This window comes from Suricata suricatta, chromosome 9 (genome assembly GCF_006229205.1).
Source record: "Suricata suricatta isolate VVHF042 chromosome 9, meerkat_22Aug2017_6uvM2_HiC, whole genome shotgun sequence".
In the NCBI taxonomy this organism is placed as follows: domain Eukaryota; kingdom Metazoa; phylum Chordata; class Mammalia; order Carnivora; family Herpestidae; genus Suricata; species Suricata suricatta.
In genome coordinates this window covers 98,035,674-98,061,274 of record NC_043708.1, presented here as the reverse complement: position 1 = coordinate 98,061,274, position 25,601 = coordinate 98,035,674, and the positions used below count along the sequence as shown (strand labels likewise).

At 37.1% G+C, this 25,601-nt stretch overlaps 1 long non-coding RNA gene across 6 annotated transcripts in view; it reads left to right on the top strand.

Moving 5' to 3' along the window:
- The window catches only part of LOC115302889, a 332,633-nt gene that overhangs the window by 134,101 nt on the left and 172,931 nt on the right, over nucleotides 1-25,601 (top strand). Inside the window, exon 4 of one of the 6 annotated variants that reach the window (XR_003913693.1) lies at nucleotides 18,072-18,179. The exons of the other annotated variants lie outside the window; for them this stretch is intronic. This is a non-coding gene — a long non-coding RNA (uncharacterized LOC115302889). The remainder of the gene's footprint in view (nucleotides 1-18,071; nucleotides 18,180-25,601) is intronic. 6 annotated transcript variants of the gene reach the window in all.

The window sequence follows — 25,601 nt, the reverse complement described above, 5'->3', positions numbered from 1 at the left end:
CAGGTCTTTAGTTAACAAAGAGAAGAGGTGTGTGTGTGTGTGTGTGCGTGCGTGTGTGTGTGTGTGTGTGTGTGTGTGTGTGTGTTTTGTCATTGCTGTCCAGGCTGACAAATGGGTTTAGGTCCAGACTCCCCCCCTGCATTATTAATGAAAAATTGCATATCACCTGAGGCTAACCTAGCTCCTTTCACAAGTCTTTGGTGACTAACAATCTTGCTGCCATCTGAGGAGAAGTCTGCCAAGCAAAGAATCTCCTCCCTGCTCTTTCCCTGAAGAAACACTTGAGCATGCCTTGCACAGGACCGCTTCAAATTAGGTTTGAATAAAATACTGTGATACATAAGTGTCTCCCCACACAGATTGCCACTTGTTCAGGAATAAAGTATCGATTTTTGAATGTTGCCGAGATTTAGACATGGGTTAATTAAACATTTACATATATGGGCCGAACAATATATTGCATGGTACAATAATGTGCACTTTAATCAGAAACCGTGGGTGTTTGTGTTTGCTTTTTCCATGTTAATTGGCACCATGCTGGCTCAAGCTTAGGTATTTGGCTAGATGGAAGAAAATAGACATGGTGTTTTAAATATTTTAATTAGGACCAGCAGTTCTCAGCTCCCTCATTTCTCATTGGATTGTTTTTCATGCATGAATAAATTAGCTAGCATGGAAGTACTCTGTAGAAAGTGGTTGCCCTCTGGCCATAAAAAGAGTCCTGTTCATTAATACTTTAATGAAATTAGCTGTGAGCAAAATATTATTCCTTTTAACTGTGTTCTAATTTCTTAATTTTAATTAGGCACATAATTGTAGGGTGCTGAAATTATCTTCATGTTCAGCAACTAAAGTTCCATCATCAGGAGCCTGTGGCTGAAACACCACATACTCTCCCAGCACGTTCCAGCAGGAAATTTTCTGTCCAACTTTTTTCCCATTTGCTTCACCAAAGATCCCCTCATCCCTCCATTTGTGGCCATGGTGTGATATTTCAGAGCTCCTGCTCCTTACTGAAGCCATTTGTGATGAAGCTGCTGGCTTGTGGATCATTTTAGAAGTGAGGCAGTGTGGAGGTCTACAAAGAATCCGGTATGGTGGGATTTTGGATTTTTTTCTTCCAGTTTTTGCCTCCTCAGGTCCCCACCTGAATATATGTCCCCCTGGTTTTATATTAGAGTTCTCTGTCTCTTTATGACTTATTACTTTATTGGCTTCTTCATTTGGATCTATAAGCTCTGTGAGGGCACGGATTTTTCTTTCAAACACCGATTTGTGGCATATAATTCCTACATTATACTAATATAGTTGTTGATTATTTAATGGAACTGTGGGCTCCATAATGCTGAAATTTTCTGATACAAGTTGAGGCATTTTACAGTGCTCCAGGTAAATAAGATAGTCCACACATAAATACCAAAATGAAACTTCTGAATTTGATAGAACAGTACTCTGACTTTCCAGAGTTTTGACTTCAGAGGGAATAATATGGAATCTGTGTTGAAATGTAAGGGAGAAACCAAAAGCCTATGTACATTACTTTGTATTATTCCCCAAAATTCAAACTGAGATTTATTTTGACATGTGTCAAGTGTATATGATGCAGTAACTACTGAAAAAATGAAAATTCAACCAATAAATGTTTGTATTATTCTTGCCTGCCACCCCTACTAAACATAGTCTCCTACACCTTTACTGATGGCTTTTGAGGGAGGCAACTGCCTCACTTATTTAAATATTTTATACGTATTAAATAAATGCAAGTAAATATTTTTATAGGTTCATCAAGGAGTTACATATTTGGTATATAAAATAGGAATAATAATAATAATACCTCCCTCGTAGGCTTATTGGGATTATTAAGAGACAAATACATATCAGACACATAGAAGAGTACCTGATATATAGTGAGCACTCAGTAGATGTCAGATAATATTACTGAGATTATTAATACTTGCATATAGATTGTCATTTTGCAAACTAACATTTGACAGTATTTTATAGTGTGCAAACCTGTCTTATCTATGTTCTAATTTAACTGCATCTATTTAATAAAAATAGATATAAAATATTCCATTTTACAGAATGAGGCAAATTTTATTCCACATAAACATTTTTAAAAATATTTATTTTGGAGAGAGAGAAAGAGAGGGAACATGAGTGGGGGAGGGGCAGTGATGGGGCAGGGTGACAGGAGCATTGGGGAGTGGGAGCCAGAGGATCCTAAGTGGCTCTGCACTGACAGCAGCGAGCCTGACGTGGGGCTGGAACCCATGAACCACAAGATCATGACTTGAGCCGAAGTGGGACGCTCAACCAGTTGAGCCACCCTGGTACCCCGCCACCTATTCCCTTAAAAGATAATACTATTAATGAGACCATGTCTCAGATCTAGCTTGATATTTACTCACACCAGAGTTCCAGGATTCCAGTTACTAAGTTTGTAAATGCTGTGAACACAGCGGAAGCACCGTGTCAATCACCCAGATTACTCTTCCCATTTCTAAAGTAAACAAGATTCCAAGGTTTCTTTGTATTTTTCCCATGTGTATTTTTGGTTTTTACTATAAATCATAAATAAATAATAGGCAGGGATCAGGAGCATATCCTGGTTTTGCACACCAGAAAATTATAAAATTTTGGTAGCCTTTTAAAGTGATCATTTATTTATAATGAAAAAACTAATTATAACAAATTACAAATAAAAAAACTCAGGAATATCACAAAAATCTAGAAAAATAATATTTTTGTTAATTATCTATTTGACACATTTCTCATACTTTTTCTTTAATTATTTGGCTACATTTTATTTCATATGAAAGATCTAATAACATTGTCTATATAGTTTTCTAAAGTAGCTTTTTCTAAATAGATTTCTTCCCTAAACTTTTAGAGAAATATTTCCTAAATAATATGAATTCAAGGACAATTTTTTCCTTTAGCATGGTTGATCAAAAATTCTTAAATTCTTACTAGTTGAAATTCATAAAGCATGAAACTTCATAGATAAAAATACTCATTTTTCATACTGCTGCTATGGAGTTTTGCCTTATAAACATGAGAATTATGATAAATTCTCTTTTGTAAGATTTCCCCCCAAAGCAAAACAGTGTGTTTCTAATTGCATATGCTGCATTATGAGTCTTTTCCTGACAAGAAAGAACTTTGTTTTTTACTAAGTGTCAATGAAAACCAAATCTCCCATTTACTTTACATGTCTGACTAAAGAGCTTCCCACTGACCAGCTTCTCCATACATATATTTCAAACTTTTAAAAAATGTTTGTTTATTTCTTTTATGAAATAGAGTGTAAGCGGGGGAGAGGCAGAGAGATAATCCCAAGTAGGCTCTACACTGTCAGCACATGCCTGACGCGGGGCTGGATCTCACCACCACGAGGTCACAACCTGAGCCGATATCAGGAGCAGAACTGAGCCACCCAGTCACCGCTAAACTTTGTGTGTTCTTTTTAAATCTCACCATACTCCCAGTGCCCGGTGCTGTATGGCACATTTACGTCTTAATCTGATCTTGGGCAAGGCACCTTTGATTCATGATGCCACACCTGAAGGTTTGTATGGTACGTAGCAAGAATATTCCTGAGAGCAGTTCCTACAGTAGATAAGTAGTAAAGTGCATGAACACATCTCACAACCTAAATGTATTCCAAGAATAAGTTCCCATGAATCAGATTCCCAAATGCCCATGGTCACTGCAGTGTGACCTGACATAAAGGGAAGGGAGATGGATGGTCAAGTTGGCATGGAAAGCAAAAGCTGTCTTAACCAATTGTGGTTAAAATATTACTTATACAAATCTGATAAAACATATGATCATCTGAGGACACCTGGGTGGCTCTGTTGGTTAAGCATTTGACTCTTGATTTCTGCTCAGGTCATGATCTCATGGTTTGGGAGTTTGAGCCCCATGTCAGGCTCTGTGCTGACAGCATGGAGCTTGCTTCAGATTCTTTGTCTCTTTCTTTCTGCCCCTTCCCTGCTCACTCACTCTCTCTCTCAAAATAAATAAATAAACCTTTAAAATATACATAAGATATTTATGTAACTTACGTATATTATACATAAGTATATTATACATAAGTATAATATTATGTATATTATAGTGTATTGTGTGTAATACACATAAGTTCCAGTTCCCAGTTCTCTTTAACTATGTCTAATCTGCCATTAAACTATTTGTTTTTTTAATTTTATCTGCTATATTTTTGGTTTTGTAATTTCTATGTGATTATTTTAAAACAAATTTTGCAGTTCTCTGCTGAAATTCTCTGTCATACCATCTACTTTCTTGAACATGTTAGTCCTTTTAAAGTTTTTCCTCTTAGTTGTCAGTGTACAAGTGTTTGTTATGTATAGTTCTTGAGATGATTTATTTTTATTCTAGAAGGCTATATGATTGTTTATTGATGAATAACACATTATCCCAGAACCCAGAGGCTTCAGATATCAAACATTTATTATCTTAGTATTTCTGTGTATCCAGAACCCAGTTGTGGTTTTGTTGGGTACCTCTGTCTCTGAGTCTCTCACAAGTTTGAAATTCAGGTGTTGACTGAATCTGTGATTGTATCTAAAGGCTCCCCTGGGGTTCAACGTGCTTCCAAGCTCATGCATATGACTTTTGGCAGGCCTGGTGATTTGCTGGAGATACTAACTCCTTGCCATATAGATCTCCTTTATTGGTCAGCTCACAACATGGTATCTGGCTATTGTTAGAGCAAGTGAGAAAAGCAGAGAGAAGGAGCAACACGGAAGAACAATCTCTTTCTAACCTAATCTTGGAAGTGATAACTCATCACATTTGCCAATTCTGTTTGTTAGAATGTACTAGTTCCAGCCCACCCTTAAGGGATCACTGAAAGGCATGAGTACTAGGAGGGAGTATCTTTGGGGGCCTTCTTAGAAGCTGCCTACTCTAGAGACAGATCACTTTGATCTAGTATGGGATTATGTCAATTAAAAACTCAACTTTAGGCCTTGTGAAGGCTGATCGAGTTCTAGTTCAGGTTGAGAAGTAGGGTGTATACCCTTTAAGAGTCTGAGTTGAAAGCCCGTGATATGTAGCATGTTCACTCTTCCTCAATGGACCCTAAATTCCAGTTCTTCTCACTAAGGTTCTATGAAGCTTCTAAAGGTTCTATTCATTTTCTAAGCTCCTTAGCCATCACTTTAGAATCAGTATATGCCTAAAGGGCAAAAGTGTAGGATTCAACTTTCTGAGACTTCGTATCTCTGAGAACTTATTTCCCCAAGTCTTCATGCATTTTAGTGTTCTTCTTCCTTCAAACAGATTTTTTTCTTTATTATCCATCTTTTCTAGGTGTTTTCAGTGAAAGGTTTGTTCTTATCTGAACTTACCAGAAAATAAAGAACTAAATGTGTTTGGAAGTGGCTTGAGTCCAGTGTTGACTCCTGGTTCATTTAGTTGTGATCAAGAGTGTTAGGTTTCAAAGCCTAAACCTAACTATGGGGCTATGGTCTCTCCCTCTATAGAAAAGGACAGTGTGAGCTAAGAGTTAAGCAGACAATCCTGAGAGTATCCATTATACAGGTGCAGTTGACTTTTATCTCTAATCATCAGAGAGAACAGGTATTAGGCTAATGAGAAAGAACCTAACATTGGGGAAAAAAGATCCTGTATTTATACATTAAGATTTGAGGAAACATTCACACTGTAAAATAATCAAAGTGTATATATTTTTAGAATTATGATATTCCACTCATAACTCAGGGTTTATGAGTTATCTCTTAAACTGGGGGTTTTATGAGGAAGGGTTATGTCTCCTTATTTTGGAATCTCTAGTGCCTTGAATAGTGTCTGAAATAAGTTAGATGCTCAATAAAAATTTTCAAATTGAGCTCAATTAATATTACAATAAAGTTATTACCTTTCCTGAGCACATTCTTACTAATTAGGTGCAGGGAATTAGAAGATGGTTTGGAGGTGAGGCTAGGATGTAACATTTTTTCCCCTACAACCAGTATTCTATTAAATCATTTAATTTAGAAAACTCTAAGGACACCTGGGTGACTCAGTCAGTTGAGCATCTGACTCTTGATTGCAGCTCTGGTCATGATCATGGGGTAATGGGATCAAGCCTCCTGAGTGTGGAGCCTGCTTAAGATTTTCTCTCTCTCCATTGGTCCCTCTCCCCCTCTTAACACTTTCTCTCTCTAACAATAAAATAAATAACTGATATTCATTTCAAGAGTAAACCCTCAAACTGTTGGTCCTATATAAATAAATAAAGGTAGGAAGAAAAGATGCAAGAGAAGAAGGGAGGAAGAATTCAGGTGGTGGGTCCCTGGAGCTGAGCACTTTGTCCCTTCAAGCTAAGTGTTAGAAACTCATCAGTATACTCTTCTGCTTTGCTGTTGGGTATGGCACAGTGACCACAAATTTCTATGGGTTTCAGTGCAAAATGGCCACCTAGATGTGGCCAAAATGAAACCAGATAGACTAAATATGCTATTAGATATTTGGATTTTTAAACAGCCTCAGCTGGTTATCAGAGGAGGCGTTGGGTAAGAGTGAGTATCTGTTAAAGAGCAATTTGGTCCTGGGTTTTTACTACATGAGTTCCAAGTGACATCTGTTCTAGGTGTTTATTCTGTAGCCTCCCTCAGGCAGGTGGTACACATGATTGTAGTTCTTGAGTATGCCTTTCCTCTGGGAACTGAATTCAGATTGGTTTACAATTAAAAACAAAGCAAAACCAACCTTGGTATAACCTGGGAGCAATTTTCTGCTTATTCATAGATTGCTACTAGAAACAAGAAAGCTAGAGATTTGTCATTTCCACTGGCAATCAAGTTTGCTGTATAAACAATTTAAAATATAATGTGCTATACGGTCTGGTAGCATGTGACATGACCATGGAGAGTGTTTACTTTTTACCTGTGGTCAGTCTTCCATCAGTCTGAATACTCTTAGGACTCAAGATGGAAAGACTGGAATCACATAACCTCTAAGTCATCATTCATCACTTGGCCAAACAATGGCTTCTGATTGAGCAAGCAAGAGTATTATTTACTGATAGAAGTCGTCGTGAAAAAACAATTTTGACATTGTCAAAGAAGCAGCCTAAGATTTAAATCCTCTAATACCCAAAATGCAGGGAAAATGTTTGTCTGTCTCTATCTCTGTTTGTCATCTATCTACCTCTTTTCTTTCTATCCATTTCTCTCATTATTCCAAAATAGATTTAAAAGACTTATACAAACTCATGCACATACACACACAGATTCTTTTCCTGTGGAAAAGGTTGAAAAATGATAGGTATATAATAGGTATAGAAATAAGATTGGAAGACTATATCCCAAAATGTTACCTCTGCATGGTGGGATTATTATAGATTATTTTTATTTTCTTCTTGAGCTTTTATGTATTTCAAAATATTTCTTCAATGCATATGTATCATACTGTAATACTATGATATAATAAGAAATATATATTTGGCTTTCATGCCTGGTTCTTGGCATAGAACTCCTAAAACCCTTATAACTTCCGGAGTGGTGGGGGTAATAGGAGCGTGTTCTATTATAATATTTGTTCTTACTACTTAGCTCCTGAAATAAGAGCTTCTTCTAAGACCTTTAGAATCTCCAGAGTGCTAAAATTGTCTTTTTGTATGCTTAATGAGATGACAGATGGATGGGGACTTTCAGAGAGCTCCAGGATGGAGAATGGTCACTGGAAAGACCAAGTATAACTGGAGGTTTGGAACTCTCAGACTCACTCCCAATCCTCTGGTGAGGAGGGAGGAACTGAAGATTGAGTCCATAACGGATCATGCTTAGAAGATGAAGCCTCCATGAAAATCCCTAAACTAGGTAGTTTGGGGAGCTTCTGGTTTGGTGGACACATCCATCTGCTGGGCAGATGGCATATCCCAACTCCACTGGGATAGAACTTCCTGCACCTGGGATACTTCTGGACCCATGCTATGTATCTCTTCCTCTGGTTTTTCATTTTTATACTTTATAATGTCCTTTATAATAAACCACTAAATGTATATGAAGTGTTTCACTGAGTTGTGTGAGCCATTATAGCAAATTATTGAACTGGAGGAGGGGAGGGAGTTGTAGAATTTGATTTGTAGTGAAGTTAGACTGGAGTCTGAGTACCTTTGGCACCTAATCCTTGTGACTAGAATCTGAAGTGGAGCAGTTGGATATTTGGTGTGGAAAACCCACATATTTGGTGACAGAAATATTGTGAGAAGGGAAACAGTTTTTCCTTTAATATATTTGAAAAAAAATAAGTGTTAAATAAATAACTTGTTTTAAAAAAGTAATTTTTGACTGAATCTTGCTAAATAATAAATAGCAGTGTGTTAAAAATTACATATTCCCACTCAATAAAGAAACAAATTTAAAAAAGAAAAGAATAGGAAAGTAAGCGGGAAGAAAGACTGAATTTAACCACAAAGAGGCAGGCTGAAAGTGTGGTATTTGCTTTGTAAAAGGGGGCCTCAAATTTGTGGATGAGTTTTTCCTCCAACAACAAAACAAAGGTACCATAATTGGTGGTAGTCTTATGTGCCTGGGGCTAAAATAAGTTCAGGAGAAGCAAGAGGATTTATGACCTTTTTACTGAAGACTACTGTCTCTTAGAAGCCTTCCAGCTTTTCCAGTGTCCATGGAGATGTTTTAAAGGGCAGTCCTCTCAGGACCCAAGTAGTGCCCAAGCCTGGTGACTCACATGTCACCATGGCGGTTCTCTGGGATGCTGCTGCCCTCCTGGCACAGATCGTTAGCACCTCTCAACGGGGTAAGCACCTGCCAACCGACTCATATCCCCAGTGGTCTCTGTTTTCCTTCCAACTCATTCTGCATTTAGTAGCCAGTGACCTTAAAAATTAGACATCAGGGGTGCCTGGGTGGTTCAGTTGGTTAATTAGTCCAACTGCAACCCATCGGGCTCTGTGCTGACAGTTCAGAGTCTGGAACCTGCTTCGAATTCTCTCTCTCTTTCTCTCTCTCTCTCTCTCAAAAAAAAATTAAAAAAAAATTATACATCAAATCATATTGTTACTGGTCTTCCTACTTCTATTCTTTGACCTGCTTTCAATATATTTTAGCCTGATAGAGTGATCTGAGAACTTAATTAGGTAATGAATGTCACTAGTTACAACCTTTCAGTGGCTTCAAATTTCTTTTCAAAACCCAAACTCTTTACAATGGCCACCAAGGCCCTTGGTGATTTGGTCCTGGCCTTCTACCTTTCAGCTTCATTTCTGTGTCTCTCCCCTTGAATCCTTTTTGATGGTAGATGTGCTGTCCTATGCATCTTCCTACTTCAGGCCCTTTGCACTTGCCATTTCCTGTGTCAGGGAGGTGCCCTCCCTCACCTTTTTATACCTATTCATTTTTTTTAAGTTTATAATTCAGCTCAAAAAGCCACGCTGCTTCCCCTTTAATTTCCAATAAAAGCACATGCTTTTCCTTCCAAACACCACAGTTTGTAGATTTATTCTAATCTGTGTAGTTATTTCATCTGTGTTCATCTTCCATCCCTAAACAGGTTTCATGAAGGTGGAGAATCTTTTGCTCACCATTGTATCTCCCTGTGGCCAGAGTGCTCAAGCTAGTGTTAAGAACTGAACAAATGGCTGTTTAATGAATAAATGAATGAATGAGTTTTAATGTTTTCACTGGAGGATCCTTCATCCACTCCTCTCATAATCATTAGTTTGGAAGAAATACAGTAAGAAGGAAATTGGAAGCCTGCTCATTCCTTGCTCTGGAGCATCTCTCTGAACAGAGTGGGGATTGGGGGTTTCTGGGCAACTAAAGAAAGGTCTCAGAAGAATACAGTTAGCAATATCTTCTAGTCAAAATTAAGGATTTGTGATTAAACACTGTGTTTTCTGTTTGTAGCTTTGACTGCTTTGGGGGTAGGAACAGTTTTGAAGGAAGAGAGGCATGAGTTCTAAAATTGTATCAAAGTGATATCCAGAATTCTTGCAGGTAAAGGAAATGTGGATTAATTTGGTGAAATTTTGTGAGGGTGAACAGTGGAAGTTGAAAAAAATATATAAAACATTTATCAGTTCTTGAAAAACTGCTTTTCAGAGTAATGACATTTAATTTTAAGCATGGAATTTGGTGATACTCCACCATTTGCTTCTTCTATTTCTTTTTATTTTAAACTATGACTGGAGAAATTTTTATATCAAGAATCAAAATCCAATTTTAAACCTCCAAATGTGTCTCTGAATATTAGATGACAAGATGGTGTATCATATTTGTAAGGACTTCCTGTGGGAACATGACTGTTCAGCTGCAGTTAATGATCCTTGCAATTCTGTTCAAAACCACTGTTTTCTTTTTTGGACCGGCATTGTCTTCAGGCTTATAGTTGAGAATTCTTGGCTTATTCTATGTTTGCAAAATAGCTGTTTGGTATTAATTTGACTATTTGGCTTATTAAAGTCATCTTGAACCCATGGAGATATTCTTACAGTATCTTTAAAGGAGATCCTTCTAAAATATGAAACAAATCTTTCACTGCATGTATGCCATGTAATAGGGACAGTTTATTTTGCAATACTTAGTAGAAATAGACTACAATTAATATCACCACTGTAACACATACTTTGTTATTACTAACCCTTAGTTTATTTCTCTAAATGTAAGAAAAGATGCAAATGTGTGGGGGAAGGACGTGGAAGGGAGAGTAAAGAGGAAATCCATGTAAGTTAATAGAGAAAAAGAGGGAAGGATTAGGGCAATTACCCTGTTTTGGGAAAGAAGGCCTTAAATACTGAGGTCTGGAACAGGAAATCTCTGCCCATTTATTCAATAAATAATTATTGATTATATAATTGATAGGCACTATGCTGATAAATTTAGAAGTAGAGAAAAAAAGATCGAGGTCCCCATCTTCATGAAGTTTGCAGTATAAGAAGAGAAATAGGAGTCAAACCAACACAAATAAGTATGCATTTGCAAATTATGATTTTAAAAACCCAAGAGATTTAATAAGATTGTAAGATGTGAGGAGAGGTCAGGGAAAATCTTTCTATTAAAGAACTTTTAACCTGAGAACTAAAAGATGACTCAGAGTTGGCTAACTACAGAGGAGAAAGAGCATTTAAATATAAGTACACTTAGAAAGTGAAAGAAACAAGCAAAAGGGCATGCCGCATTTAAGAAATTGAAAGTTCACTGTTGTTAGTGGCGAGGACAAGGGGCAAACTCAGAGGTTCTTGTTGGCCAAAGGGTTTGGAGTTTCTGATGTGATGGGAATGTACCCAAGAGTTTAAAGTTGGGAGTGACATGACTTGGTTTTTAAGATCATTCTGGCTTAATAACCAGGAAAGAATAAGGAGGGCAAGAGAGGTAGTGGGAATATTTTTAAAGTAATAACTGTGTGAGAGGTACTAAAAGGCCACGTACCCCAGCCTTCCAGATCTGCCTATCACTGATATCTAAAACTTCCTTCAGGTCGAAATATATAAAGAGTTAATATGTTTTGGGATGGGGTGACAAACCCCGTTATTCATCCTACCATGAAGAAATTGGTCCTCTTACAAGCTGCTGATAGCAGAGCATATGGATATACCATTTTAAAGAGCATTTTTGTGGCTTTAGCTCCAGTATAGTTAATCATCAGTTGTTTTGTTGCTTTTGAAGGGGGAAAATACAATAGATTGGGGGCCTCAACTTTATATCAGCAACATTTTATTTCCTTAAGAAAAAAGATTTGAAACAAATATGGCTAAATGTAAGCTTTGACAAAATGAATGTGAAGTTACATTTGTGATTGTTAGTGATTCTCTATCCTTGCTTTCATTAAATGTTTCATAACTAAAATAATCTTTGAGATTTCTTAGAAGGAAACTTAATAAGGCGTGCCTATTTTATATGACTATAGCTATAAAGGAAGTGCCTACATGAATGGCCACAAATACCATGTAAATCTCCCCAATTTTATAAAATATTGTAGTATTTTAATATTAAGTTTTTTAATCTGTTTTTATTTCTTATATGTTATCATCACCCTGGATGAAATATATTATTGTTGGTAGACAGTGATATGGACAAGCTAGAAGATACATGCTTACCCGGTTCCTTGTTAGAAATCAGCGTGTGTCTCTTTTCCTGGTTTAGAGAAGAGACACCCAAGCCCCTTTGTCTTTCACTGTTAATCCCTTGCAGAGGCTTTAAGCTTCACAAGTTATTCTTAACTTATTTCTTGAGCACAAAACAGATGGCAAAATGATTAAAATAAAGTACACTTAAAAAAGTAGTTTTTTAGGTTAGTGTATTTTCATAATCCTATACCAAAAGGACTTTAAAGCCTTGATAGGACAACCTATAAATATACTCCATTTGGTCTTGAAGATTAGCAGATGACACCAGAGGTTTGTTCAAATTGCCCAAACTTGATGTTTATCTTAACATTAGTGGCATAGAAGTAGAAATGCCAAATGTGGAAGCTTCCAGAAGAGCTTCCAAAGAACTTTTCATTTCTACAGCAGCCGTCACCTCACTCCTCTCACTTTTGGTTCTACTCTAAAAATCCAAGTGTTAGCTTTTTATATAATGATACCAAGCTGCCTGAAGCTAACAGCCCTTATGGTCAGGGAGACGTTGGCATTAAAGCAAACATCATCAATTTTTTAAGGAATGGAAATGAGTTACAGATGTGGAGAACTGTAAAGGCTTATATGTGCTGGGCTTCAGTCTATCTGAAACTGGGGACATCTTCAATGAAAAATCAGTTGAAAAATGAAGTTTCTCTGGGGAGAGTAAAGCTTGACTATTTGGAAACATGCTCCCCTTTCCTAACTGTTACCCTGCATATCCTGTTGATATGAAGACAGGGTCCACTTCACCAATGAAATGATGAACAGTGACTTGTTAAGGGGAATTCAGAGTTGTCAGGTAAGAATTGCATTTATCTGTTTAAAACCCACATTTAGTTCTGGAGGGACTCAGGATATGCTACTCCAACACACGGCACCTTTGCATTTTGAAGGAGTTTGAGAAAACAGCAGAAGCAGGAAGACCACTCTGACCTTCTCCTTGGCCTTCTTACCTGAAACAGGTCGTAAACCCTCATGTGAGAGGTGACCTCCCTATAGCTGGAGGAAAGGAGCATCCTTATCTCCAAAGACAAAGAGATGCTGAGAAGAATCTGAACAAACAGGCCTTGCTATTTCCCCTGGTTTAGTACACTTACCTTATATTCTCTGATCTATTATATTTCTACACGACTGCCTGCTCTTCATCAAACTTAGCATAGAAATCCTCAGGTCTGTTTCCTTGGGTCTTCATTTCCTTCCGAAGGCGCCAGAGTCACAAGGAAACTTATGTTAAATAAACTTGTACGCTTTTCTTCTATTAATCTGTCTTTGTCAGTTTAAATTTCACACCCAGCAAGGAACCTTAAGAAGGTTGAGGAAAACTTTTTTTTCCCTATACTTCTCTCTTACTATGAGAAACTTTAGAAATTTAAAAAAATTGATTCATGGTAAATTGAATACAATAAAGTATCTCCCTCCCCTTTTCCTTTCCTCAGCAATATTTAAATGAGAGTTCTAGAAGAAAAAATAAATAACCATAATTTTTCTTAAATTTTCATTTGACAGTTGACAGAGTCCCTATTTTACAATTTTACTTTTTTTTTTTAAAGGAACCATAACCGTCCTGTGCTCGATATAGTCATGAAGAACAACTTTGGTGTTTCTTTTGATTATTATTAGTGAATTAAGAACTTATTGCTGATTGGCATATTGAGTCACTTTCCCAGTGTTATTTTAAACATGTCAGTATATCAAGCTGAATTATTTCCTATCTAAATAGGATTTTGTAGCAGATAATTTGCTAACAGGAATAGTTAGTACTCATTTAAATAGAAAGATCTAGATTTGTGTAACAAGTCCTCAGAAGCAGGCAGGACTGTGTTTTGATACCATTAATTACTTTTGATTATTAAACTGCTGTTTTCATGCTAATTGCTGAATCCCTTGGGATCTCACTAAGATGAGATATGGCCTAGGATAGACAATAAAGCCCCAAATCAGCAGAGGTGGTGATTTTAACATCTTGAAGGCCATATTTAAAAGTACATTATATTCATGTTAAGTTAGTAGAGGCAGAAATCATTCATTAATGAATAACTGATCTGGGGAGCATCCTGCCATGATGAAGGAAGTTAACTTGTTTGTTTCCCCTTGAGGGACCTTCCAACCCCAGAATATCACACACTCCCACTTCTAGATCTCTATGGGGACAATTAAGCTGAAAACTGAGTATTTGCAATTTAAATTTTACTTTCTTGGGGCACCTGGGTGGCTCTGTCATGTAAGCGTCTGACTTCCATTCAGGTCATGATCTCACAGTTTGTGGGTTTGAGCCCCGCATTGGGCTCTGTGCTGACAGCTCAGAGCCTGGAGCCTGCTTCAGATTCTGTGTCTCCCTCTCTCTCTGCCTCTCCCCACTCATGCTCTGTTTCTCTCTGTCTCAATAATAAATAAACATAAAAAAATTTACATTCTTTCAATTTACCTACATAATGGAGATAAAACCCATTTGTCTTCATTTGATTCCCATGCTTCTCAGCCTGCAGTTATGAAGAAAGACATTGTGAGAGAAGGAAACTGAGAGAAAGACACAGAGGGAAGGATAGGAGAATAAAGAGAATCAAATGGAAGGCAAAGAGAAAGGGAAGGAGTGAGAAAGAGAAAGAGACAGCTTAAGAGAGAGAGAGAATGAGGAAGAGAGAGAAATGTGAGAATGGCATGGATCATTTTCCAAGAGGAAACATGCTATGTTTGAAAACCATCCAAAGCTCAACCTATGCTATTATATAGGTGCCCAAATAGGCACTGGTCACTGAATCCCCTGTTTTCTGTGAAAGAGAACAGTAGAAAGTGAGTTGGGGATTTGTGCAGAATTGGCCAAATCTCCCAGCTGGGCCTCAGAGAAACTCAGCTTGTGGTCAGCAGATGATCAGAATAAATTCCTTGAAATCACCTATAAAGGCACCAAACAGAAATCCTGGTGATGCTTTCTCTAGGATATAGCCATATAAGAACCTTTCCGAAGCAACCTAGCTTTAGAAAACATATTAATGAAATTGGGCATGATTAAATGGAAGCAAGTCTCTTGTTTGGTTTTATTAAAATGAGTTTATCTCTTGAAATGGATCCATTTCTCATTTCTCACCATCTTATTAGAGGATGCCATTGCAGTGGGAACCAAGTGCTCCCTTTCCAATTTAATGGGAAATCAAAAGTGCAGAGCCACCTTCACAGACAAAAACCAACAATTCTGAAGGATGACCCTTCAGTGGAAATGTATTATGGGGCAGGCCATGTGTTTTCCTGGAGCTCACATTTTAACCTCAGCATCGTTCCCTGTACTTTATCTTACTATAAGATCGCAGCTTATGGTGTACCTTACATGGTGTCAGCAGTGGGCAAACAGTAATTGTCAGAGCTCAGATTTCTCAAAGACCTCATATTCTCAAAGTGGATATTAGAGGTGTAAAGACCAGTGAAGTTGATAATGAAATAGCAAGTATTCCTTTAGGAGTTTGATGTCAGAGAAAGGAACTCATCGTCTCTCTTGCCAAGAAGCTGTCAAATATGGCTTAATTATGATTAATAACATACACATACCTCAGAAGATTTTTTCTTTCTTTCATGCTGACTTTCTTAGAATGCTTCTTTGCTAAATATTAAACCAGGGTCCAATGCAGCTATCGCTTCAGGGACAGAGTAGGATGGTATCTCTGTATGCCATGACGTTTATAAAACATTTGTGCTTGAGTAAACAAGGCAGGTTCCAACATCTCTTCAGGTATATTTCTTTTATTTGCAATTGCTAGTTTTACAGTGAAAAAAGAGTGTTTGGATAATTTTAATCTTTTCATAAGTGAACCGATTTGAAAGCAAATCAGTAAATATTCTGTATCATTTGTTCTTGAAGAGAATGACAATCATTATGCTTTAGAAGTCAGCAGTTTTATTGTTCTTAGAGGAGGGAAATGGGGAGTAATTATGATATCATTGTAGGAGTTGAGAAAGACGTGCATATTAATTGTGAATTGTGGCTAAGTGAGTGCAGTAGAGCTGTCTGGATAGTTGTAGTGTAATAATAAACAACACAGGACAGTGATAATCACACACAAAAAAACCCCCACACAGAAATATGGAAACCATTTGTGGTAGAGTCCTATGTAATGATGCATGTTTAGTGTTATTTAGACAGAAAGTTAATTCAGAATGATATATGTAGAGAGAGGATTTTAGGAGGAGTTGTGTATGAATTTTATACAGGTTTTGACTTTTTCTTTAGTCTAGACGTATCTTTTGCTTATCCTTGTTAACATTCCTGGAATGTTTTATATTTGCAAAGTGCTTTATTCTGGTTTTACTAGTTATTCCCAGTGCTAATACATACCTGACATCATTTTATTGTTTAGGTAAGTTAACAGGCCTCAGAATTCAGCAAGTTGATGGCTCTATTGCTGGCTTAATTAGACAGTTTAAGCTCTAATTGGCTGGTGTTAAGTCAATCAGTCAGTGAGAGAGTTGCACGTTCACTCATTGGGAATTGTGGGAACAGTTGATGTAGTTGGTGCCAGACCCTTCAGGAGAAATCACTTATTCCGTTATTCAGAAAAGAGCCGCACATTGTAAAGGTTCTATGTAGTGAGTGTTCCTGAATGCCCGATCCTGGGTGGCATGCATCTCAACCTTTTCTTGTTTGCAGGTTTTAGGAGAAGCAGATTGTTCTGTGGCACCGTGCTAGAGAAGGAAACATGTTAGAATTGTTTTTGCACACTAGGATGGAGACAGAGATGATTGTCAGCTATAACAAAAGCTGCTTTGGAAAGGGGAGCAAAGGCAAGTCCGAATAACTAGATAAGTTGATGAGACTGCTGTGTGATCAAACACAGAAGAATGTAGATGCCAAAGCCAGAAGGACCCTTCAAATCCTCATTTATTGGGTGGTGAGTTCCTTAAGGAAAGGACTGTGTGACTCATGCATCTTTGTATCCCTCACAGTGTCCATTTCCAGGCCTCACGTGCAGTATTTACTGAAAAATTACTGAATAAACACATGAAAACACTCCAGTAGTGGATAAGCCACTGCTCAAAACACATTTACTTTTAAAGCTAGTTTTACCCAATTATATTAAAAACAAAAAACCCTATTTCCTTTCTTAATTTGTTTTCAGTATGGAAACCCAATGTGTACTATTTAATGTTTAATATTTATTATCTGAATGTCATGTATCTTATATCATCTTATTCTCTGCTCTTGGTTCTAAGCTGTGTGCAAGAATGTGCTGTATCACTCCATTCGGGGATTGGGATTGACTCTCAGGGCATCCACTTTGAAGGGATTATGGATATTTGGTTGCCTAAGTACTGATATGAATGAAAAAAGCCAGCCATGGCACAGTGCTCATAAGTTTTGAAGATAGATAACGGCCTCATGCAGCTTTATTGTGTATTTGAGTCCACTTCTGTGAATGCCTTAAAATCTCCCTATTAAGTTAAATGAAAGAACAGAATATAACTGTTCTCACCTTGTACAATTTGATGCATAAACTTGTAGGCTGTCAGATACTCTACAGGCCATTTAGCCCCCACTCTTTTACTTTATTGAAAAGGAGACTAAGGACATGCTGGTAAAGGACTTTCAGAGGTCACTTGTAACGGAGCTGATTTAAGGAACCAATCACCATAAGGGACTTCTTTTTCATTGTTTTGGTGATTTCGAAGATGGTACTTTGGGCATTACCTGGAATTGTGTGAGTAAATAGGTTGTCAAGAAATCAACATTGCAGTCCTGTGGTTGTACCATACAAATTGAGGCAGTATCATGATAAATAAATCCAGAAGTCACCATTAGCCTAAATATCAAGACAACTGAGGAAGATAGTTTTTCATGTAGTCTTCAGTTTTCTTCTACCTGATTTTGGGATTTTAGATTAATTTTGTTTCTAACACCAAAAAGTCCCTATATGGTCACTAGCAACCCCTCTGAGATCTTCTCCTGACATTTTCCTCCTCATTCACTAAGGTACAACTCTCCTGACTTTTCTGGCCCTCTCCTATGCCATGATTATTTCCACCTCTAAGCCTTTGGACTGATTTCTTCCACCTGGAACTCTTCCATAGCTCCACAAGTGTGAGTCCTTCTTATTGTTATTATTATTAAGTATATTTAATTTTTGGGGGAAGTTTTAAGTTCACAGTAAAACTGAATGGCAGGTACAGAGGTTTTCCAGATACCTCCTACTTCACAAGCAGAGCATCTCCGTCATCAACATCCCTCACCAGAGTGGTACATTTGTTATTGCTGATGAACTTACACTGACATATCATTATGATCCAAAATCCATAGTTTACATGGTGTTGTATATTTTGTGGGTTTGGGCAAATGTATAATGATATGAATGATAGAGAATGATATAATTACATTCACTCTTACAGTATCATACAGAGTAGCGGCACTTCCCTAAAAACCCTCTGTGTTCTGCCTACTTATCCCTCCTTTCCTCTGCTCCCCAAGCTATGCTCATTGTTTTTTAAATATCTCTTCATTTATTAGCTTCTTAGAGAAGCCTTTCCTGAGCATCCTAGCCAGAATAGCAACCTCTCCTTACCCTAGTCATTTTCTACCACTTACTCTCCTCTATTTTCGTTATAGCATTTACTGACATATATTTGGCCTTATGTTTTTTTTCCAACCTCTGTCCATTTTAAGATCTAGAATAGTGTCTGGCATGTGGTAGGCCCTCAGTAAATATTTGTGGGGTGTATGGATCTACTTCATTGTGTCAGGAACTATACTGGTGATACAAACATACGTCAGGCACAGCCCCTTTTCTAAAGGAGCTTATAACTTAGAGGGGAACAAGGTCACAATTAAGGTCTGGTAAGTGTCATGCTTAGGCATCTTGCTATGAGAATCAAGTGAAGGACTATGTACCTCAGATTAGGAGTATGAAAGAAGCTTTCCTAAAGAAAATGGACTAAAACTTGAAAAATAAAGAGCATTTAGTCTGAGGAACAGATGCTATTATTGTCCTACTCACATCCCCTTGGCATTCACCATTAGTATGCTCCCTGACTTGTGACTTGGTTGAGAGCTTTCTCTTGCTGGCAGAACAAACTCAGCCAGTGCAGGGAGCAGGCTGGAAGTTCTGGGGAGGTAAGTGCCTTCTAGGAGAAGCCCACAATCAGTAGTTAATAGGAAAAGGTGGTAAATACTCCACTTTCCTTGCCCTTGGGGAGATGGGCCATCCAAGGTGCATTCTACACTGTCTCTTAGAGATCCTCAGGGGAATTGAGCCTCAGTTGCCCATAGTTTGAAGTCACTATTGGGTTCCTTCTCTTCCCTTGTATCACATCCCCACTCTCCTACCTGTGCTTCCAGGGGTCACTGCCAAAATAAATTACCTCAAATGCTTGTTTCAGGTTCTGATTCTAGGAGCATCCAACTGAGGACATCTGGCAAAGAAAAAAGAACCAGGGCATTCTGGATAAAGACAATGGCTTGTGTAAAAGCCCAGACTTGGAAAAGGGTTCTCTATTATTAGAGAATAATGAGAAACTACTTTAGACTAATTGTGAGTTGAATGACAGGGAATAGCAGGAGATGAGGCCAGAAAAAGTATTGGACTGGCTCATTTGTCTCTTGTCTGGATTTTTCTAAGAACAGTGGTGGCTGATTTGTACTATCCACAGATAGTTCTCCCTATGTGAACAGGAACAAAATACTAATGTGTATTTTGTATATGTGTGTATATACATATATACTGAAACCTATAGTTTTGGAGTAGAGCAGAAGTTCCTGGGTTATGCTGGGAATTATACCCATAATCTTGTTGTCTTTCAGACTCATCTTCTCATCAAGTGCACTAATGATTCATAGAGCAGTAATACAGGTGAACCATAGTTTTGTATATGAAGTCAAATGAGAACAAAAATCAGTCAATATAAAATAAAAATGCCTTGATCCGGAGCTTTCAAATAAAGACCTAAACAGTCTGTCAGGAATAAAATGGCTTGTGCCTGGGTCTTCCCCTGCCACCCAGCAGATCTGATGGGAAGAAACTATCTGTGACTTCCAAAGTGTTTTTGGTCCCCATGTCCCTGACCTCATGCATTTTTCGAAGGGGAATCTTCAGAGAAACCCATGCTACATTTAACTTTGGGATCTCTCTTGTGGGCTTGTGTCTAACCAGACACAGCCAATCTGAATATTTCCTGCATGCTAAGCAGACCATTGTCAGCCGCTTCCTCTAGGCTAGATTGTTATAAATGCTGTTTATGATCCTGCTATGACAACTGTGAAGGACATGGCAAAGAATTTATCACAGGATTATTCATCCACCAGCAGAATACCTAATAAGATTCTAAATGACCCAAGATGATAATAAGATCTAGCTTGTAGCAATAAGGTATTAATAAACTGCTTTTTTCAATAAGGGAGAGTCCTGGCATCATTACCCTGACATATTTGTTTTGCTTATATTTTGTGAACAAAGTAGGGCTGCTGGATTGAATAGTAAATTTATAAAAACCCCTGATGTATGAAAAATACAACCCACATGAAGTGGAACCCATAGGTTAAAGTCAAGAGCATGGTGTTTGCCTATGACATCTGAGAGTCAGACTCCCAAGCCATCGATTCTAATTGTTCCATGCCATTTGCCTTTGTATTTAAAAATTATATAAGAATAATATATCGCCCGCTGTTGACCACAAGGCCATAATTCAAATGAAGAAATTTAGTAAAATCATAAACCAGGAAAGTGCAGTGTAGATGAATAATGGATGAAACGGGAACACTGAATTCAAAATGAAATGTGGGATTCTGTTGCATGTTCCCATTCTGAAAATAAAACTAGTATTAAGTTAATAAAAAAAATGGACCCTGTTCATTGTCACTCAGCTATTCCTAGGGAAGAAAATGGCAGAGATTTAAGAACCTGTCGTTAGGGAATTTTTGAATAGCAGAAGCTGGAAAAGTGAGATGTAACTCCACACTGGCCTGGTTTTACCTTTCTGCCTTACAGCTTCTCTGTGTGACAACAGTAGTGCAAGAAAGGACAAGGCCCAAAAAGCTTAAAATACTTTACTTCATTTCCAGGAAAGTAGCCTTGTGCCTTGGAAGGTGTTCTCTAGTGGATTAAGTTGAATCAACAGTGTTCTTTTTATATTGAGTTTTAATGTATACATCATAAAATATGCAATTCCTAAGAGTATGTAGTTTGAAGAGTTTCGACAAATGAATTCCTGTGTAACTATTGCCCCTAAGAAGTTACATAACATTTTCATCTCCCCAGAAAGTTCCACTTCATTTCAATAGGCATCTTCCCTTTCTTTAGCCATGGTGACCATTTTTCTGACTTCTATCCCATGGGCTAGATTTGCTTATCATTGAACTTCATATTTTGGAACATATATTTTTTGTCTTATTTCACTCAACATAATGTTTTTCAGATTGATTTATGTTATGCATATCAAATGTTCATTCCCTTTTGTTGATTTATGGATATACCACATTGTATTTATCCATTTTCTTGTTGATGGACATTTGGTAGTTCCCAGTTTGGGGCCATTCTGAATAAAACTGCTATGAGCATTTATGTACCAGTCTTTTTGTTAACTCAAGATGGATCATGACCTAGGAATGAAAGCTAAAACTATATAAATTCTATAAGAAAATAAACAAAAATCTCCACAACCCTAGAGATAGGCAAAAATTTCCTAGTTACCAAAAGCATGAACTGTAAAATAATCAACCGATAAATTGGACTTCATAAAACTTCTGCTCTTCATTTAAACATCTTTTTGTGCACCTTTGTTTTCATTTATCTTAAGTTTTTAGCGGTGAGCTTACTAAGTCATAGAGTAGATGCAGGTTTTATTTTGTAAGAAGCCTCCAAATGGTTCTGTAGTGCTCCATGTCCTTGCCAAGACTTTGTATTGTACATTTTATTTTAGACATTCTGGTGGGTGCCATTTGAAATAGCAGCTAGTTGTGATTTTCATTATCAGTAAACTTAAAAATGACCAAATAGGTAGACTGGCAGTGTATCAGATTTGTTTAGTTTGGAATCAGTTTACCACATTCCCTTTTTGTGAAGTCCACACTTTAAACATTTAAAGCAGGGTATTTTGAAAGTTTCTCTCTCTTTTTTTTAATGTTTATTTATTTTTTGAGAGAGGCAAAGCACAAGCAGGGGAGGGGCAGAAAGACACACACACACACACACACACACATACACACACGCACAGTCTGAAGCAGACTCCAGGCTCTGAGATGTCAGCACAGAGCCCGACATGGGGCTCAAGCCCATGAACAGTGAGATCATGACCTGAGCCAGTCAGATGCTTAACTGACTGAGCCACCCAGGCGCCCCTGAAAAAGATTTAATATTGTTAGTTAAGCATTTCACATGGCTGGTCTGGAAGGCACACAACTAAAATGAACTAAAGCCTAGAGTGAATTATTCAGGTTACAAAGAGCATTATTTCCTGTGTAGGACAAGATATGCCATGATTTTAAAACTCACTTTCTATTAAAGAATTAAGATTGTGCAAAGTCTGCACTGGGACACTGAGTTTAGATGAAAGCCTAATGGAAACAATGTAGTAGACCTTCTCAACAAAATTCGATTCTGGACCCTCATTAAAATAAGAAATGGTAGAATTGCTGCCTGCTTCTTATAATTTATGGCATTTGCTTTAAGAGAATCTCTTGACAAATAAAATAGGGACTTTAACCCTTTTTAAAACATGAATTTATGCACTTTCAATCCACCATGTGGGGCATTCTTACAAGTGAGGTGGGACCCATTGAGTTGTAACCAAAATGTGTATTTTCTTTCTTTTTATTTTAATTTTTAAGTTTATTTATTTTGAGAGACCAAGAGAGACACAGAGGGAGAGAGAGAGAGAATCCAAGCAGGCTCTGTGCTGTCAGTGTGGAGCCCAACCCAGGGCTTAAACCCTTGAACTGTGAGATCATGACCTGAGCTAAAACCAAGAGTCAGGTACTTAATCAACTGACTGACCCAGGTACCCTTTCTTTTTGTTTTAAATTGAGGGCCACATGATAATGGCATTCTGTTCCATTATGGGATACTCTTAGTGTTCTTTAGCATAGAACTTCACATCACTGATCTTCAAAGAGCTGCTTTTTTATCATATACTGGAAAGGTGGGTCTGATGGTTTCTTAGCCCCCTTCTGAGAAAAGTAGCCAAAGGCTATTCCCTACATATAAATTTTCCTCCCTATCTGATATGACCTTGCAGCCCTGGCCACAGCTGATGGCCTGGAAAATGCCACCTGTCACAAAGGCACTTAACTATAAGCTGAGCATGATGAAAATGATGATGATAATGACACTATAACAACAGACATTAATCTAATCGAACACATATCACTATCAACTCTGTGTTCTGTTGTTTACTATTTTTCTTAGGAAAATTACCCAGATGATAGAAAACTTTTCGGGTTACTATTCTCCGCCACTAGGGGGTGGCATCATTGTTACTGTCTTGTGTCCATTAAAAGTGAACTCTGCTTACAGTTCTTTAATCTTTCCAAGTATATCTTCCCCCATTTAGAGTGAATATAAGTGTTCCTGTGCCTAGTAATTTTAGTAATGTTCTAATTTAAGAAATGATCCTGGTGTCTTATAAATGCTGCAAAAGATGTACAATATGATAGAACTATTTCTTTTCAATCCATAATTTTATGTCCTTGTTGATCTACTTATGATAGTTTTGCTTATTAAAAAAAATAATATCCGTAATAAATTATTAGTACACATGTTTTGTGCTTTTTTATTCTTTTAGAACTTAGCCTTCCATCCATTACATGAGAAAGGATTATGCAGTTACTTTTGGGTGCATCTCATATGCTGCAGAATGCAGAATACACACACTCTTAGGCTGGGGATCTTACAGTTTAGCTATAGAGATGAAACAGATACACCACAACTAGACTTACCGGAATTAAAATAGTGTTTTTTTTTTTTTAATGTATCCATTTTCTCTTGTAATTTGGTTAAATTTTTTCTTCAGAGGCAATGTTGTTTGATTCTTTCAATCTCATAATTGGAATCTCATAATTTTGGAAAATTAACTGGTTCTTTTATTTCTCATAAACCAATGACCACTTCTTCTAATAAGGGTTTCCCCTCTTAAATTATTTCTTGTGATATTAGTACTTTTAAATGCTCTTTGAATTAGCATTTGATAGCATATCTTTCTCCTAATTTCTTACCTTTCAAATTTTATGTGTCATTACATATCATGCATGTCTCTTTCATATAACATATAACAGAATTATTAAAAATTTGAGAATATTCTCTTTAATTGGCCAGTTTAATCCACTTAAATATCATAGTTTAAATCACTATTTATTTGGACTTCTTTTCCACAATCTTGTTTGTTGTTTCAGTATATCCTGCTTTTTCTTGACTTAATTTTTTCTCCTTTGCTGGCTTCCCTTGAATGGACTGAATTTTCTTTATTCCTCTTCCCTTCTCTACTGTTTTGAATTGTATTTTTTCTCTTTCTCATTTTTAGTGGTTATCATCAGTTTTTTAGCATGAATACTTAAAGCCAAAATTTAAGATTTCTTACCTTTTTCTACATTATATGAGAACCTTTGCACCCAAAGATCCCTCTCTTCATCTGTGACATTTTCCCTCTCAGGATTTTAATTCTTCCTTAGTTAAAAACTAGTTATCTTTACTGTTGCTTTTTCAGTGAGTGTGTATTTTGATTTATCTCTCATGTTTATTAATTTCTTGTCTCACTTTTGCTCCTCACAGTGCCGTTCCTTCATTATGGGTTCAGTGTTCTTCCTGCTGCAATATGTCCTTCAGTGGCTCTTTCAACATGGTTGGTGAATAGTGAAGTCTCACAATCTTCATTTAATTGAAGGATGTCTTTATTTTATTTTGTACCGGAGCAATAGTTTTGCTGACTTTTTCTCGTTAGAGATATTACTCCTTTGTCTTCTGGCCTCTCTCTCTCTCTTTTTTTTTTTTTAATTTTATTGAAATGGAATATATATGTAGAAAAGCATGCATATTGTGAGTGTACAGCTCAATTAGCCCATGTAATCAAAACCTAGATCAAGATACAGAACATGTCAGCAGCCCCATGAGCCCCCCTGATGTCCTCAGCCAGCCACTAGCTAGCCCCCCAGCAGTTAAACACTGTCCAGACTTCTATCAGCATAGACTGATTTTGTTTTAGTTTTTGTTTTTACTGATGAGAAATCTACAATCAATCTAATCTATATTTATTTATAGTTAACCTTTTTTCTCATTTCTTTTCAGATACTATTTTTGATTATCTGAAGTTTCATAAGGGCATATATAGCTATGAGCTTATTTCTGTTTATGCTACTTTGCTCTTAGCATGTTTCCTGGATCTAAGGAGGTGTTTTTCATAAATTTTGGGAAAAACTCATCCATTATCTTATTGAATATTTCTTCTCTCTCACTTTTTTTACTCCATTTTTCTAAAACTCCTAAGAATATATAGTGGATCTTATCTTGTCCTTTATAACTTCCAA